At 35.2% G+C, this 19,730-nt stretch overlaps 1 protein-coding gene across 1 annotated transcript in view; it reads left to right on the forward strand.

Moving 5' to 3' along the window:
• Positions 1 to 19,730, forward strand: part of GAS2 (growth arrest specific 2) — a 175,729-nt gene that overhangs the window by 202 nt on the left and 155,797 nt on the right. The window lies entirely within an intron of this gene.

Consider the following 19,730-nt stretch of genomic DNA (forward strand, 5'->3'; position numbering starts at 1 on the left):
GCTGATTATCAGATTTTGAGGGAAAGAAAGACTAAAGTGAAGGCAGGAAATCACTGATCCCTAGTGAGGGAGAGTTGTCTTGTGGGAATCAAGTTTAGGTACTTTAAAGAGGTAAGAGATGGTTGGGGAGAACAGCAAAGAGGATAGTCAAATTAAAGAGGGTGAGTTTCTAAGAAGGTAATAAAGTTAAGCAAAAAGAGACAGTTGAGGGAGAATAGCAAAAGAGCACAGTCAAGAAAGGGGAAAAAAAGGAAAAGGAGAGGAAACAAGACAGTGACTAAGTTTAGATCAACTTAGATACAGACACATGAAGTTGGAACCACATTGGTCCAGCAACGTGGAACTGAAGCATATGGATCAAACTAAGAGAAAGGAAAGGGAGGAAAAAACTGAGTAGCCCAGGGAGTCCAGGAGAGTGAGGGAGCAATTGTGGAAGTGATTATTTTGTAATTATCCCTTGGTGGTAGGTGAAGCAAGGGTGGTGTTTAGGGGGCAGCCTAACACTTGATGTAGGTGTGGTTTTTCCACTTCACTGCCACAGGGGCAGTTCCCAGGGAGTGGCTCAATGCCTGATGTAAGGGATTATCCACTACACCTGAACATATTTGGCTTTCATTGCTATAGTGTATGCCATTGCCCCAAAGGAATGATCAAGGTCAGACAGGTGGCCACCCATCAAGCCAATACAGAACAGTACTATACAGTACTGATAGAAAAAGCCACAAAATTTGTTCCCAACACAAAAAGATTGCATCTTTGTCCCCAGAATTCTCCCACTACATGAACTCTGGCCATTCTAGACTCTTCTCTTTACTTCATTGCAACAGACCCAACCAATTGTCAAATTTGTCAATCCTACTTCCGCAATATATCTAATATCTGTCTCCTTCTTTCTACCAACAGTCAATAGCTTAGTTTAAGTCCAAATCACCTTTCACTAGCATTATTTCAGTAGTTTCCTTATGAGTCTCCCTCCCTCAGATCTCTCCCCTTTTCAGTGTTCCCTTCACACGAATGCTAAAGTGATTTTTCAAAAGAATAGGTTATCTATGGTGTTACTCTCTCTATTTAATAAATTCTAGTGACTTTCTCTATTACCTCTTGAATAAAATGCAGTCTCCTTTATTTGCCTTTAAAGTACTTCCAAACAGTCTCATCTTTTTTATTCTCCTTATTCTCTTTACTACAATATTCCTTTTTTGGTCTTTTTTATTTGATTTTTTAAAAAAAATAATTTTAAATTTTAGAATTGAACCAGCATTTCTATTATTCCTTATGTGTATTAACTAGCCCTAATTATAATTTTTTCATTCCAACCTTGTTAAATCAGCAGTTTCCTTCAAAGTTTATCTCAAATACCACCCTCCATATGAAACCTTTCCTAACTTCCTCAGCTGCTAGTGCTTTCCCTTTACTTTGAGTTCATTTTGTATATATTTATATTTATATATGTTATCCTTCCCTAGTAAATTTTAAGCTCCTTGACGGTAGGGATTTTATATTACATAGTATATGGACATGCCTTACATATACTTTACATTTAGAAAAATCAAAATAGAAAAGAACCCAAATGACAATGAAAAGATTCATGGTAAATATATGTAGTTTATAGCATATTGCCAATGATGATTTGTATAGGAGAAATGGTATTTTAAAAATTCATTGGGGAAATTATATACACACTTAGGGAATGTGTGTGTGTGTGTGTGTGTGTGTGTGTGTGCGTGCACGTGTGTGTCTAGAAATGTGAATTCAGCAGGGAGAATGAAGGATAACAAAGCTTACCTAAGTGTTACATAGAAATTCACAAAATTAAAAGACTAATAGTTTATTGAGTAGACTTTCAATACAGGTTCTTGCAAAAGATGGAAGAAGTTGACAATAGATTTGAAGGTATAGACTCATGATTTGAATTTATAGAAGGAGGATCAATATTGATTAGGTAATATACTATGAAACATAAAGATAATAGAAGGTAATATGATAATAGAAGGTACTGGAATGACTGGAGGTATGGACCTATAATCAGGAAAACTTGAGTTCAAATTTGGTATCAGATACTACTAGTTGTATGATCCTGAGCAAGTCATTTAATCTGTCTGCCTCAGTTCCTCAACTATAAAATGGGGATCCTAACCTCATAGGGTCTCTGAGGATCAAATTAGGCATTATATAACGATTAGGATAGTACCAGTCACATAGTTAATCCTTATTAAATACCCCTTTCCCTTCAAGGGTTATAACCATCACTGAATTTTAATTTTTTCAATTTTTATGTTTGAGCATTTTCTGCTATAATAACACCTGAATGTCTTTATCGGTTATTTTTCCACAGTTTTTAGTATTTTTCTGTATAAGTCAATGCTAGGAAGGTAGAGAACTGGGTACAATAACTTTCTAAGTGTCTGTTGTATCCATTTTCAAGTCTCCAAAGCCTTTATGTGAATTCTTTCAGCACATTTTTCATTATTCTCTTGACCTTACTTTTCTGGATGGCTGAGGTTTCCAGACATATAACCTGAAATGTCCTAGGAGAATTTACATAAAACCCCCCAATAAAGTCAGGAAATGGAAACCACAGAATGTATGTATGCATACATATATGTATGCATATGCACATATATAATCTGGGTGTGCATTCATATTTTTCAGTTTCTTAAACCATTGTTTCAATTTTAAAAAGAATTTAATTTTCTTGTTAACATCCTTGCACTAGGCAGCACATAAGATTTTTTTTTAAGTGATGATAGGAATCAAGAAGTTTGGCATTTTTTCATAACTTGGCATGGAATTTGAGATTATAGACAGGTATGTTAATCTCATTAAGGAGGGTATTTTTTCCAGGATTCCTAGTATTTCAAATGGAATAATTTAAGAAAAGAAAAAGAAGCGATAGCAATAAATTTAGAGTACAAAAGAGATATGTTATTAATTTCTAGAAATCTTACCTGGGAATATTTTTATTGGTTGATTCCAAATAGAAAAGAAAAGAAATTCTCCTTATCTAAAAGTCACATCTGACTGCTGAAATGTATTGACAAAGATTTCAGTCGGAAATTTCATGAATATTTATGCTATTAAAGCCAACAATATCCAATTTTGTATCATAAAAAGTTCTGCAATTGCACATTTTAAAAACAGACTATTCTAAGGTGTTAGTCAAACTTTTTACTTTATTTTCAAATTTTCACTCTCATAAATGAAGGAGAGCAATTTAATGCCCCTCTCTAATAATGGAGAAGAATATAATTCATTTGCAATCCTTTCTAATGAATGACACAAGTTTTAAATATTTTCTATGGTCCTTTCAAGCTCCTTAATTTTGTGATTCTAATTTAGGGCTTTTACAATTTTATAGCAAAATAATATCAATTTAAATTTTTCATGATGCCTATTTTTCTTAGTCTGCTGTAAGCTTGTTACCTCTTATTAGCTGTAATAATTTCCAAGTGTCCTCTTGTTACCCTATTGCCTATAGTTTTAAATCCATTAAATCGAGATATTGAATTCAAACAATTCCATTATTTTCAAACTTAAATCTGTAATAATGGGAGTTAGAATTGGAAAAGATCTTGGAGCTCATCTAGTTCAACTCCTTTAGAAATGAAGAAATGAAAGCATAGAAAGGTTATGACTTCCAAGGAAGCAGTAGCCAGAATCTGAACCAGATTCTTCTGACTCTAAACTCAGTGTGGTTGCTCTTTTAAAAGGATTTTTTTTAATAAAACCTTGAAGAAAAGTATTATCACACTCATTAAAAAATGAAAGGAAATCAAGAAGTCTGATACAAAGTTGAGAGAAACTTTAAGTATAAAAATAGGAAAAGGAAAATCCTTTGAGGAATGCCAGGATATGGGAGTGGAGAAACACAGGATATTTGGCTAAATGCTTTCTATTTGTTTAATTTGTCTCTTTTAAAGTGTCTAGGGCAGAACAGAAACTAAGTCACTATTATGCATTGCAAATGTAATTGAGGCTTCAGATTCTCCCAGTGTTTGTGTAACAACTTTTATCTTTGTGACACCTCCCCTTCTTCCTAGGCCAGCTGTAAATATGACCCAGAGTGTTAGCATTCCCAGAGAATTTAAGCTACATATTTAATTCAAGAACCATTTATTAAATGTATAGTAGGGTACACAGTAGATGAATTAGGGGACCAAGGCGGTTTTCTAAGGTTTTGAGTTCTAGATGAACTAACAAGCACAGAGCAGTATCTGTGTAGGCTGTATATGAGAGTGTGACTGGTTCACTCATCTAATCTGATCTCACACAGGCAGGTCTTATGGCATTTAAAAAGTTTGAGAGACATAATTTCTAGACAGTTAGTCATTTTATTAATAAAGATAGTATTTTAATGAGAGGTCAGTGGTACTCTAGAATGTCAAAAATCTCTTCTAGTTGTGACTCACAGTTTACATGCTTTTGGAAGAGCAGATATTCTTGAGGGTGGTAATCATCTCTGTTTAATTAACAATTAATGAAAAAAATGAATGTTAGAATAAAGGATTCATTTTAATGAAGGTCTTGGGGGTATGTGACATGGATCAACAGAGTTTTGGTCAAAGAGACTTATCAATTTCCATATCATCTGTTTGACAAAAGGGAGAATCCACATTTTCTCAGACCAGAGTAAACACAGTGTGTAGGAATCCATCTATTAGCCAAAACTTAGTATTTCTTTTTATATTTTAGACTGAGTATATCTTTGTCCAAGATTTCCCACACTGACTGATTTCTGGATGAGGAAGTAGGAAGAGAGAAAAAACTTTATCTGATTCAATAATTAGTTATTAACCAAAAGAAAAATGCTCACTTCTCTCAGTTTGATGGACAAACTCAGATTTCTTCTAGATCCTAGGGATAATACTTTTCTGGAGGTGAGCAGGAGAAGGGCACTCCTATTACTCACTATAGTGGCTCACAGCCCCCAACAAGGTGCTTCTGATTTATACAAAATCAGTTACAATGATATCACTAGGTCTTAAACATAAAATATTTAAAGAAATAATGATTATAAAAACAACAGTTGTTCAATATAATGTGAATGAAAGTATAGATTCTATTTCATATGTAAAACTAGGGTTACCCTTTCCCACCAATAGAAACTGTGGATATCACCTAAAATCAAATATAAATTTTGTCTGCTTTTTTCCTTCTCTAATAACAAATATGAATCTGCTCCTTATATCAAAGGTCACTGGATGGTGCTGACATCCTGGAGGGGGGAAGATTTACATACTTTGGAAAGGTTTTTAGCATAACTGATAAGGCACAAAAGTTCTGAGTTGGGAGGGGTCACTCCTAACCAGCATTACTCTCAATCTAATGGAATGTCTGACTTTAAGGTCTTCTATTTTGATGGACAAACCAGAAGCAGCTTTTTAGATTCAGTCTTGTGATAGTGAAATTGTATAAGAATCCCTCTTAAAACTCCCTTTTGGGAGTCTGGTTTTCTACCTGGGCATCAGCAATCTTAGAGAAATTTATTAAATATATATGTTAGCCTAATTATGTTTGTTCTTTCTTGAGAACAAACTCTGGAGGCTAACATTTGTCCCTTATTAGGACAAACTCTGGAGGTTAACACACATTCAGTTTGATTCTTTATTAAGGTCAAATTCATGGAATGTTGTCAACCTAGAATCCTTGTACTCTTACAGAACATGAGTAAAGAAAGTGTACCTGTTTAGTGCAACTCACAACCCCTGATTGCTTATCTTGAGGTTTTTTGGACCCTTCAGGTGTAATCTTCACTACATAATACTACTTCTGTATTAGCTGCATCTCTTACAGCTCAATTGATACACAAATCCACTCTTTTTCTAGTCTCAAATGATATAGTGACAGTTTTTTTTTTAATTCAAAACCATCCCTGAAAGGATACCACGAAAATTTTATATCATTATAATGACAGGTAATTAACTGTAAGCCAGAGAATTTGAAAGAAATTTAAACTGACTCTCTGGGAAGTATCAATAATTTCAATGAGGACTTCAATGCACAGGATTCCGCATTGTCCAATTAGAGCTTAGTGTCTGATTAAAGCAAAACAGCTAAACTTATATTTTCTCATCTAATGAAAAAGGACAAAAAAGATTAAGCAGATTTTTTTAGAGATTTCACATCTCTCAAACCATAGGAGGAGCTGAATAGCAATAGCTCAAATATTTACAGAGCTCACCTCCAATCAGAAGGTTCCCAACGTTTTTGTCAGTCAGACTGTAAGGAGATGCTTTTATTCCAGTTAGCAGTCTCCCAAATGTAGTAGCTGAAGTCTTTCTGTTATCAGACTTCAACTGATATCTTCCTAACTTCTATCACCATTGTAAGGTTCTTGTTATCTCCTTTCCTGCTGAGTTCTTCATTGCTCCTAAGGAGTAAATCAGATACTGTGATCACTGATTCACCTTTCCTTTGTAGGTAAACTCATAAAATCTACCTCTCTGTCCAACAGTCCTTATTGAATCATCTCTTAATGTCCAAAATAATTATTTGATTTACAATTGGTGAATTTTATAAAATTCTAAAGTTATAAGCAAATGAACAAATTCCCATGGCCTCTGTTATTTCTCTGCCCCCAACAGGTCATCTTAGTTCATTATGTAGTTCTGCTAAAAATATTATATCAAGTTATCATAAAAATTTTACTCACAATTATTCACATATAAAAGAGGAAGCATTTTATATTCTTCACAATGTGAATGAATCATTTTTAGTATAAATTTTATTTAATTTTTTTCACATTCCTACAATAGTCATGTTGTAAAAGTAAACATAATCCCCCCCCCCCCCCCAAAGAGGAGCCTCAAGAAAAATAAAGTGAAAGAAAAAAAGTGTGCTTCAATCTATATTCAAATACCATCAGTTCTGTCTTTGGGATGGATAGTATTCTTTATGCTATCCATCAGAGACATTGCTTCAATTTTTTTTTCCACAGTTGCTACTGCTAGCTGTATTTCTGTCTATTATATTCCCTTAGCCCCATTTCTTCTATTCTCTTTCTCCTTTCACCCTGTCTCTCCTCAAAAGTGTATTGTATCTGACTGCCCTCTCCCATGATCTTCCCTCTCTTCTATCACTTATAACCCCTCCACTCCACCCCCCTCTCCCCTTTCTCTCATCCTTTTCCTCTCCTATTTTCCTCTAGAGTAAGATAGTATTATGCCTTCATGTTCACTCTCCCTTCTGTGCCTTGTCTATATATGCTCATTCAAACTGCTCAAATAAAAGAAAAGGTTCATATGAGTTATCAGTATCATTTTCTCATGCAGGAACACAAGTAGTTCAACATCATTAAATCCCTCATAATTTTCCCTTTCCATTCACCCTCTCTCTGTTTCAACTAAATCCTGTCCTTGAAAATCAAACTTCCTGTTCAACTCTGGTCATTTCATCAGGAAAATTCAAAAGTCCTCTATTTCATTGAATGTCTTTCCCCTTGAAAAAATATATTCAGTTTTTCTGGGTAGTTGATTCTCAGTTGTATTCCAAACTCTTTGCCTTCCAGAATATCATATTCCAAGCCTTACAAGCTTAATGTAGACACTGCTAAATCCTGTGTTATGCTGACTGTAGCCCCACGATATTTGAATTTTTTCTTTAAGGCTACTTGCAGTACTTTCTCCTTAACTTGGGACTTCTGGAATTTGTCTATAATATTCCTGGGAATTTCCATTTTGGGATCTCTTTCAGGAGGTGGTTGGTGGACTCTTTCGATTTTCGATTTACCCTCTGTGTCTAGGATATCAGGGCAATTTTCTGTATTATTTCTTGAAAAATGAATCTAGGCTCTTTCCCTGTTCATGACTTTCAAGGAGGTCAATAATTTTTAAATTATTTCTCCTGAATCTGTTTTCCAGGTCAATTGTTTTTCCAATGAGATATTTCATATTTTCTAATTTTTCATTTGTTTGGTTTTGTTTTATTGTTTTATATTGGAAGGAATTATTATTTTTCCAAAAGTTTTTCAATCTCCTTTCCCATCTGATCAATTCTGCTTCTCATTGACTTTATGGACTGCTTTTTTTTTTCTATTTGACCTAATCTGGTTTTGAAGATGTTATTTTCTTCAGTAATTTTTTGTATCTCCTTCACCAAGCTGCTGACTTGGCTTTCATGATTTTCCCGCATTGCTCTCATTGGTCTTCCTAATTTTTTCCTCTACTGGATTTTCAAAATCTTTTTTGAGCTCTTCCATAACCTGAGACCAATTCATATTCTTCTTGGAGGCTTTGAATACAGAAGCTTTGACTTTGTTATCTTCTCTGTATGAATATTTTCATCCTCCACAGGACCAAATTAATTATGGTTAGATTTTTTTTTCTTCTGTTGTTTGCTCATTTCTCCAACCTATAACTTGATTTAAACTCTTTGTTAAAGTGGGGCTCTGCTTCCAGGATGGAAGATGCACTATCCCAAGTTTTTGAGGGTTTTTTACAGCTGTTTTCAGGGACAACCTCAAGGACCTAATTCCTTCAAAGTCTTCCAAGATGCTCTGACTGCTCTCCTGACCTGTGTTCCAGTCTGGGGATAACACAAGCATTCCCCTCTGTTCTGGAACTGTGAAGAGGGTTCCTGTTCCTCTTTAGCAGTAAAGCTCCTTTTCCTGAGATTGGGGCCAAGACTGCAACCTGGATCTGAGTACCTGTGAAGTCATGCCTCAGGGAGAGCAAAGAGATCTCTGCAATCTCCCTCCACCCTCTTATCCTTGGGCTCAACATTCTGGAAGCAGATGGTGGGTGGCTCCCTGCCAGGTGACTCCCAAGGCTTGCTCCTGGTCCTGGGGGCTGGGTCTGCACAGAGGTTGGTACTGCACTGGGCTCCACTCTCACTCTAATCTGGCAGAGTTTTCTTGCTGAGCTTCCCATTTTTATTTTGCAATCCATGGATTAAGAGTTTCCAGAACTGCTGCATTAGACCTAGGTGCCCCCAGGGACCCAGATGCCCCAGCACTGTTCCTGGAAGACTGGAGCCAATTTGCTGATTTGCAGTCCTTTCTAACCCTAATGTGTGTAATGTACCTTCCTGGGGATCTTTCAAGTTGTCTTGGGCTAGAATATTATTATATTATTTCATTCAGTCTTACTTTGGGTTCTGCCGTTCTAGAATTTGGATAGAGTCATTATTTAAAGGTATTTGGAGTAGTCTGGGTGGGGGGGAGAGTTCCTGGGATTTCCTGCCTTCACTCTACCATCTTGGTCCCCTTGACTGAATTATTTTTTAAACCAAATTGTTCATTTTTGCCCCTTTTAGCAACAGACTTCACATAGGAAAGGCTACTATTTGTCAGACAATAGGCTAAGTGCTAGAGAAGAAAACGGCAAACTGCTTCAGTATGTTTACCAAGAAAATCCCATGGCCAATATTGCTGTGCTCTGACCCATGTGGTCCTGAAGAGTTGGACACATCTGAATGACTAAGCATCAAAAATGCAAAAGATAAACATGAGTTTCCTAAACAGCTTAAATCCTATCAGGGAAAACCAAAAATACACATATAAGTAGAATATATGTATGCTTGTGTGTGTGTGTGTGTGTGTGTGTGTGTGTGTGTGTGTGTATGTGTGTATAATTACTTAAGTAATAAAAGTCACTTCCAGTATCAGGGAAAGGGAATCAGTTAATATCTTATTTAATAAGGGATTCTTGAAGAAATCTCTGATGTGGGCTACAGATTCTAGAGGTGGGGTTGAGGAGCAAACAAATTACAACTCTATGAAAGAGATAGTAGTCACATTATCATGGGTAAAGGAAAGTAAATAGGTTATTTAGCTAGAGTACAGCATTCAAAGAGGTAAGAAGGTTTAAGGAATCATGATAGATAGGACAGAACCAGATTGATTTGCTGATTTACATTTGTAGATGAAGTTTTCACTAGGAATTCTCTACACTGATGGAATTCTAAGTCTGGTAAAACACACACAATATGAAAAGTTATCTGCTCGGTTTAGGTATGTAAGGAAAAAATTATACTGTCACTTCCCTGAAAAAAATTCTACTGGGTGAAGGAAAACAATATATTCTGATAAGTTTTAGTGAGTAATATGGACAAAGTAGAGACCAACTCAAAGTACTCTAGGGAAATCTGAGCATAGAATCTGTACTTCATGCCTGAAGTCATGGTAAGAGTTGTCTAGAGTCTAAACAGTTGAAGCTGAACAGGAAATATAGAATGAGATTAGGGATAGAGATATAGATGAAGGAGTCATTTATATAGAGATAATAGTTAATGTAATTGGAATGGGGGAGATCAGCAAGTGGGGGAATAGAGAGAAAGATGATAGAGCCATGAATAACTCTTTTGGTGAAATGCATACTTAAGAGAGAAACAATGGCCCACTAAAGGAGACTGAGGAGTAGTCCAATAGCTAGAAGCATAATCAAGAGAGAGAAGTGTACCAAAGAGAAAGAGAAGAATAAGTAGAATGAAAAAGTTGATTGCAAATAGTATCTAGGGTTGGAGAGAGGCCAGGGAAAATAAAGATAGGAAAAATTCATTAGATTCAGTGATGGTTAATTAGTGACTTCTGACAAAAAAAAAGTTTTCATGGATCTGTGGAATTAAAGTTCAGAATGCAAGGGTTTGAGACAAGTAGGTAAAAAAGGAAATGTAGGCTATGAGTTCAGAATTTCTAACAGTTTAGCATTTAAAAGAAGAAATTCTATAGGATGATAGAGGTCAAGGAAAAGTAGCTGTGTTTCATTTTCTTGATATTGTTTAAGGAGAAGGAAAACATCAGTATGTTTCTGGGCAGATAGAAATGAGTTAAAGGATGGAGAGAAATAGAAAATGATAGAGTTCATTTGACAAATTTCCAAAAGAGACAAGAAAGTGGGAGCAAGGACAGAAGTAGATTAGCTTTGGAATAGAGGGCAAGCTTACCTTAAAACTAGCATAATAGGGGTGAATATGTAAACAAGTCTTTTTGGGTTTTTTTTGGATTTTTTTTTTTTTTGCAAGGCAGTGGGGTTAAGTGGCTTGCCCAAGGCCACACAGCTAGGTCATTATTAAGTGTCTGAGACTGGATTTGAACCCAGGTACTCCTGACTCCAGGGCTGTTGCTTTATCCACTGCCACCTAGCCGCTCCCTAAACAAGTCTTAAAGAAAGAGTATAAGAAATGAGGAAGCTCAAACTGAGTTCTCAAAATTTTCTTAGCAAAGCAAATGGTAGTGTTCATCTGTTGAGAAAGATAAGCTGTTGTGTTTTTACAGGTTTGAAGAAAAAGCAACAATTTTTTAACAATTATAAAAATCATATTTTAACTAGAGAGTCCCATTGTAGTAGGGAATGGGAGAGGCATTAAGAGATGCAAAGTGTTTCTAAGTCTGTTTCCTCAAAAGAGATTAAAAAAACTAAAAGGAAAGGACCTAGATGTACCAAAATTATTATGGCAGCCTTTTTTTTTTTTCCTGATGGAAAAGAACTGGAAAGTGAGGGGATGTTCATTAATTGAGAAAGGAAGAACAAGTTGTGGTTTATGATTTTGATGGAACACTATTATATTATAAGAAATGATAAACTAGATGCTCTCAGAAAAATCTGGTAAGATTTATGTGAATTGACACAAAGTGAAATTGGTAGATCAAGGAGAATATGATACTTAATAAAAGCAATATTGAAAGATGATCAACTAGGAATGGCTTAACTATTTTTAGAAATATAATGATCGAAGACAGTTCTGAAGGATTTATGATGAAAAATGCTATCCATCCCCAGAGAGAACTGGAAGAGTTTGAATACAAGATCGAAGAATACTTTTTTTTATTTTTCTTGAGTTGTTATGTTTTGCATGACCATACATGTATAACCCATATCAAATTGTTTACCTTTTCAATGAAGGAGGGAGAGAATTTGGAGCTCAATTTTAAAAGATGAATGTTGAAAATTATTTTACATGTAACTGGGAAAAATAAAACACTAAACTAAAAACTTTAAAATTTTTGAAAAGAGAGAGATGCAGTATGTCCAGAACCAGAGACATAATAATTCTGTCATGCCCTGCCCTGGCCAAATCACATCTCTAATATGTCCAATTTTGGGACTACATTTTAAGAAAGATAGAAAAGTTAAAATATGTCTAATAGAGGTCAATTTGAGTGGTAAGAGGCCTAGATATCATGCCATTTGTACTTGAAAGAGATAAGGGAGTTGTTTTCAAATATATCAAAGGATGTCATGAAAGAGAAATTAAATCTGTTCTGCTTAACTCCAGAGGTTAGAAGTAGGAACAATGGAGAAAAATTTCCAAAGGACAGATTTTATCTTGTTGTAAGGAAAAACTTCCTAACTATTAGTAATGTCCAAAATTGCAACAGTGTATTCTAAGGAAGTATGAAGAAGGTTGATGATGAAGGTTTTGGATTTTGTAGGAGGGAATCTTGTTCAGGTTACAAGTGGATTAGATGTTCCTTTTTACTTAAATTTCTGTGATTTTAGGAAAAGTCAATTTGAGGTTCAGTAATTTTAATTGTGGGAGACAGATTTTTGGGGACTTTTGGTAGCATTCAAAAGCTATGGAGCAAAAACAAAAAAGATTAAAAGGCATGAATCAGGAAGTGATAGTGCCTTGCAAATTGTAGATACTTAATAAGTATTTATTGGTCATCACCTATTGACTACCAGAAAATATTTATAACTTATGGGCAAATCCACAGAACATATAATAATAAAATAATATATTTTACTATTTATTTTACTATTTACTATAATATATTTTATTATCAACAAAATGTTAGCCAAGGAAATATTTTTAGAAAAGAAAAAATCATAGGTTAAAAATATTAGAAGTCATTTTATAGGTTTATCATTTTATAGATATGTTTATCATACAGAAGTTATATTTATCATTTTATAGATAAAGATATAGAAGCCTAGGGAGTTAAGTAAATTGTTCAAGATCACATGTGTTTCAGAGTGGCAGGGGCAATATTTGAATTCAGGTTGTCTGACTCAAAAACCAGTGACTTTTTCACTACACTATATTAATAAGCCATGGTTGCTATTAAATCTATCTAATATATATATATATATATATATATATACAGATATATATATATATATAATATGAGCAATATTACATATACATATATGTATGTATGCACACATATATATTATATAATATTGGATAAATGTTTATGGAGTTATGGAAATACAATTCCTGCTTTCTAGAAATTTACAGAAAAATGTACATTAATTGACCATTTAATAGTATAGATAATAACAGAAAATTTAAATCAGATACATTCTTTTTTTTTTTTTTAGGTTTTTGCAAGGCAAATGGGGTTAGGTGGCTTGCCCAAGGCCACACAGCTAGGTAATTATTAAGTATCTGAGACCGGATTTGAACTCCTGACTCCAAGGCCGGTGCTTTATCAGCACTATGCCACACTATGCCACCTAGCTGCCCCAATCAGATATATTCTTGAGTGAATTTGATTCCAACATTTTTAATAAAACTTTCCCAGATCACTCAGGCTAGAATGTAGTAGGAATTAAGAAGTAGGAAATACTCAGCTGGAGTATTCAGTAAGGTTTCATTTCAAACTCTCTATCATGGCAATCTCCATAAATTGTCTTCCATCCACCTTTTCAGTCTTATCTTTTATTAGAGAGATTCTTAACCTTTTTGTTGTCATGGACCCCTTTGGCAGCTAGATGAAACCTAAGCACTCCTTTTAAGAAGATTTTTTTTTAAATAATTGAAGGAAATACTAAATTCATGTTAAAGGTTAGTGAAAATAATTATATGATTTTCCCCATCTAAGTTCATAGAATATCTTGAATCTATCCACCAGCACTTGGGGTCTGTGCATCCCATGTAAAATACTCCTGTTGTAACCATTCCCCATGTGAGCTCTAGGCTATAGCTGAATCATTACCTTCACTGCACCTCCCCCTGAAACATACCCACCCCATCACAAACTTTGTGCTTTCCTCTCTTCCATGATTACTCAGGCTTAATTATCTCTGCAATCCCCACTTCTTTCCCCCCTATTCTAATCAAAAGCATTTTTAATGACCTATTTCAACATTTTAAATAAAACTTTCCCATACCATTCAAACTGGAAGTAATCTTTCATCCCTCCATACTCCTTGTATAGTTGTTGTCTGTAATAGTCATCCAACATACTATACACTCCTTGAGATTAAAGACCTCTTATACTTCTTTGAATCCATTACATTACCTAGCACAGTTTTCTACATAGCAGCTACTGAATATATATATATATTTATTGACTGAGCAATTAATTTGGCATGGTGAACAGGCAGTCAGCCAAGGCTCAGAGACATTGGAATGTGACTAAGGCCTGTTCAGGGAATAGTGAGTAGATCAACCTAATCAAAATAGAGTTTGTATTAAATACAACTTGAGTTGTGTTTAAGTTCTGGAGGCTTAATTGAAAAGCATACTAAGAAACTTAAATGTCATCTGTAAATAATTGAAAGTTTTAAATTAGGATTAAGAGGAACATAGATGACAATTGTAGGAGAAGGTGACTCTTGAAGCACTAAAAGTATGATTACTAAGATATGGGTTAGACCCAAACATGCAACTGGAGAAAGCATACAACAATAATGTACGTTGTCACCTTATTTATTTAACTTTTATGCAGAGTGCACATGCAAAATTTCAGGCTGCATGAATCAAAAACTGAAATTAAGGTGGACAAGAGAAATATTAACAACCTAAGATCTGTAAATGAAACTACTCTGATGGCGGAGTGAAGAAATATTAAGAAGCCTCTTAATAAGTGTAAAAGAGGAGAGTGTAAAATCTATCTTGAAGCTTAACATTAAAAAAAACCCAATATCTTGACAACTGATTTCATAATTTCCTGGAAAATAGAGGGAGCAAAAGTAAAGGCAGTGTCAGATTTTATATTCTTGGGTGCAGATCATTGTAGATGGCAACTGCAGCCATGAGTTTAACAGATGCTTGTTCCTTTGAAAGAAAGCTATGGAAAATCTGGATAGCACACTAAAAAGCACAGACATCACCTTGTTGACAAAAGTCCATATAGTCAAAGCTATGGTTTTTCCAGTAGCAATGTATGGCCGTGAGAGTTGACCTAAAAGTAAAACTAAAGGCCACAGAATTAAGGCTTACAAATTGTACTAGAGAAGACTTTTGAGAGTCCCTTGAAAAGCAAGGATATCAAATCAGTCAATACTTAAAAGAAATTAATTAGTTCACTGGAAAGTCAAATACTGAAGATGAAGCTTATTTTAAATACTCTGACCATTTAATGAAACAAATGGAACTCATTGGAAAAGACCCTAATATTGGGAAAGATAGAAGGCAAAAGGAAAAGGGAATAATTGAGAGGTGGATAGTATTATGGAAATTAAAAAAAAACATGAACTTGGGCAGACTTTGAGAGATAGTAGAGGATAGAGGGACCTAGTCTGATGTGGAATCCAGGAGTCATGAACATGACTGAATGCCTGAACAACAAAAAAAGATGAAGGAGAGGTGGATTCAAGAGATATTATGAAAATAATTCAACAGACTTTGTGAATGGTATAATAGTGGGGTTGGGGGGAACATGTCAAGACAAGATAAGTTAGAATTTTTGTTTCTCTATTTTGGAAACATAAGAACAATGATATTGACAACATGGAAAGGAGTCAAGAAATGAAGTTACTCCATTGAGAAAGATGCTAAGTTAACAATTTAATTGAATCCCTTTAAAAAAATACATTTGTTGGGGCCGCTAGGTGGCACAGTGAATAGAGCACCAGCCCTGGAGTCAAGAGTACCTGAGTTCAAATCCAGCCTCAGACACTTAATAATTACCTAGCTGTGTGGCCTTGGGCAAGCCACTTATAACCCCATTGCCTTGCAAAAAAAAAATACATTTGTAAACATTCTATTTTCTGCCTCTTTCAGTAACCAAACTGCTCACATAGGAAAGTATCAGTGCTATTATTTGCTTGACAGTAGGTGCTAAGATATAAAGACAAATGAATGAGGGTCTGTCCTTTTATTTTCTTTTTGAATTGAAATTTTATTTTATTTTTCCAATTACATACTATGGGAGTTATTCAATATCCATCAATTCATTCATCATTCATTCATCATTCAGTATTCATCCATTTGCAAATGTATGAATTACACATTTTTCTTCTACCCTCCTTTCCCTCCCCATGGTGACAAGCAGTCTGGTAAAAGCTGTACATGTATATTTGTGTTTAGCATTTTTGCATATTAGTCATTTTGTATAAGATGAATTAGAATTAAGGGGAAATAAAGAAAACCATGAAATAGGAAGGGAAAACAAAAGAGATTTTTTAAAAAGTGAACATAGTTTGCACGCACATTCCATAGCTTTTTCCTCTGGATGTGAACAGCATTGTCCATAGCAAGTCTCTCAGAGTTGTCTGATCTCTGAACTTCTGAGAGGAGCTGCGTCCATCATAGTTGATCATTAGAGGGTCTATCCTAAAGGAGCTTACAACCTATTGGAGAAACCGTAATGCACATATAAGTAGATACAAAGTACTTTCAAAGAAATCTGAGGAAATAGCAGCATATTGGCGAGGATGGCCGTTAGGACTCGTCTCATGGGGGGGGGGCAGAGTTGAAGTAAATTTTGAAGCAATTCTTTTAGGTATTCTAGAGGTGGATTTGAAGAGGAAGCGTATTCAAGCTATGGAACTGCCAAACATAGAGGATGAAAAGATTCAGAGGTAATAGAGAAACTGTCATGGGTAAAGGACAGCAAATAGACCATATGACTGGATTGCAAAATTCATGGAGGTAAGAAAGATATAATAAATGAGGCAGGAAATGTGGAGTCATGCAGAATTTCTTCCTTCAGAGTCCTCATGGAGTTCTTCTGGGTTAATTTTCTGCTGCGTAAGCAGTCCAGCTGGGTATGAAAACCTGGGGCCTCTTTTGGTCCATAGTAGGCACTTCTTCCTGAGAAGTCAGACTTATTCAGTCAATTAATAAAGCATTTATTAAGTCTTGTCATGTGCAAATCACTTTGCTAAGTGCTGGAGATACAGAAAAAAAGGAAGATAGTTCCCTTCTCTCAGGGAACTCACATTTTTAATAAAGGAGACAACACAGTAGGTCCCAATTCCAATCTCTGCCTGAATTAAAATTAATGGAAGAGCTGGCAGACTCCATACATATCTCAAGTTGCTAGCCCTGGAAAGAAATTAAGTCAAGCTAATTGAGAATCCTATTTGTACTTATCCTATCTTGATTTCCTTTGTTTTGAGGGACCCAATAATCTATTGATGGCATCAAAATTTAAAAGTAGAACTTAAATTTATTTCATGTTTTTTCCTCCCCCTCCTTTCACTTCTCCTCCTCCTCTTCCTGTTCCTCCTCCTTCCTTCTCCTCCTCCTCCTTTTCTTTTTTTTTAGGTTTTTGCAAGGCAAACGGGGTTAAGTGGCTTGCCCAAGGCCACACAGCTAGGTAATTATTTATTAAGTGTCTGAGACCAAATTTGAACCCAGGTACTCCTGACTCCAGGGCCGGTGCTTTATCCACTATGCCACCTAGTTGCCCCCTACTCCTTCTTTCTTAACAAATTATACCCATTCAACTATTCCTTTCAAACACATTTCTGAACTCTCCAAAGAGTAAGAACCATAGCCTACTACTTCTAGGTGTCTTTTCTTGGTTTTGGCTTTGAGTGCCTGCTCTTAAGTTTGGTTGTATTTTCTGAAATTCAGATCCTTTCACAGTCTCCTTATGTACTCCAGAAACATGTGTCATTAATGAAGAAAATTGGACAGGAGTTCTCTTCCTATTGTTCATAACTCAGCACATGACAGATACCAGCAAGGAAGCTGAGGCTCAGCCAGGACCAATTAGATGTGCCTAAGGCACACGGCATGAAATAAAAAGAGATTGGAAAAACTAAAGAAAAATGGGGGGGGGGTGGAGGATATTTTTTTCCTTTTTTTGTGTGTGAGAGAAAACAAATGAATACAAAAAGAACATTCACTAGTAATGTGCAAAAAAGAGAGAACAATCCATAATTCAGGTAAGTGTAAGGAATCGCTGTACTAAAAGAAATGGAAAACTCAAGAGCTGACAAAAACCTAAGTATCACTGTAAACAGCAAGAAATCAGCTTCAGATTTTAATTGAAAAGCCATAAGAGCTATAGAATATTGGAAAAACCTGATGATAAATACTGATAGATATAATTTGCAACTGGAGAAGAACACTGAAAAAATTTTCTATTTTTAAACTCTCAATTTGTCTTCAAATTGTCTATACTTTCTTCTGGCTCTTAAAAAACTTTCCCAATTATTATCTTCTCTTGAGATTTAATATTTGTACACTAGTTTGAGTTGTCTAAGAGAAATTATGAATCAGAGAATAAGGGTGATCTGCAGAGATCATGTGATAACAGTGGAGTAACATTTCTAACATTTTGACCTAGCAATTAGAGAGAGAAGAAAATTCAAGGTCTTCCTTAATAGACAAGACATGTAAAAAAATCTGGCAAAATCCCCCCCAAAAAATGAAGGCTCAGAAATGTAAGAGGAATAAAGAAAGAACAGGGAAAAAAAAGAAAGAAAAAGGAGGAAATCAAATTTTTGTTTGACCTGTAATTAGGAAGAGTTGGGTTCCAATCTTGTCTTAGACACTTTTTAGGTGAGCCTAAGTAAATTACTTACTTTCTGTCTCTTTTAGTTTTCCTCATGGATAAAACAGGATAATGACAACACTTATTTCCTGGGGTTGTTGTAAGGGTACAATAAGATCATATGTGTAATGTCCTTTACAAATCTTAAAGTGCTATATAAATGGGAAGTACTATTTTGCAGACAATAAAAAATGAACAAAATGCTAGGAAGAGGGAAAAGAGACTGGGAAATCTTGATGAAATATTTGCTAGTATTTACCCTTCTTATCTTGATCTTTGATTGATTGCTTTCCCTTCATCACTCTCAAAAAGATAAAACCATATTAATTTGTAGTCACTCTCCTCAAGTAACTCTTATGTTGCTTTGGGTTCTAATCCCCATTTAACTGAAGAAGAATGAGTAATACCAAAGATCAGTGACAAATGAATTACAATCTAGAGCTGATATTTCTATGGGGGTGCAGGAATCTTCCTCTAAAATTCTGGCCTACTACCCCCCACGCTCTAGGCTTACACAGACTGGATTTTGTCTTGGTGAAAATTGAAGTAGATCGCCCTCAAAGTCATATCTCTTTAACTTATGTTTCCATCCAAAATATAACCTATTCCTAAAGTCTTCAGAATTCTGGGGGAAAAGGACCTTAGGTACAAGTACTAAAAGCAAAACTGTATAGTGAGTACCAATTTTTTCCCCAGGGAGGGATGTGTGTTTGTGTGTGTGTGTGTTTTCTTCTGATTACCATATTCCATGTTCCCACCAGGGACCTGAATAATATTTTATATTCATAGAAGCAATTGGAGGTTTCAACTGTCCTTAGAAAGGAAGTAAACTTTCAGAATCCCACCCTTTCCTTAGGTACCCCTACATGTTTCTATGATTAGAACATTACCCTAAGGACTTGGAATTTTCTCAGAAAAGAAATACATTTGGGAATACCAGAGGGCAACAATCCTCTTTTGTATTAGTAATGACAAAGGCCAAAGTCTAGTTCTCTTTGCTTTCTTGTTTGTTCTTACACAATTGTGTCATGGTTCAGTTCATTGCTAACCCTCCAGCTGGAGGACCAAAATGCTTAATCCTTGGCCCAAGAAATATTTATCCTCCTCCAGAAGC

The sequence above is a fragment of the Macrotis lagotis genome, chromosome 3, assembly GCF_037893015.1.
Source record: "Macrotis lagotis isolate mMagLag1 chromosome 3, bilby.v1.9.chrom.fasta, whole genome shotgun sequence".
Taxonomy (NCBI): domain Eukaryota; kingdom Metazoa; phylum Chordata; class Mammalia; order Peramelemorphia; family Peramelidae; genus Macrotis; species Macrotis lagotis.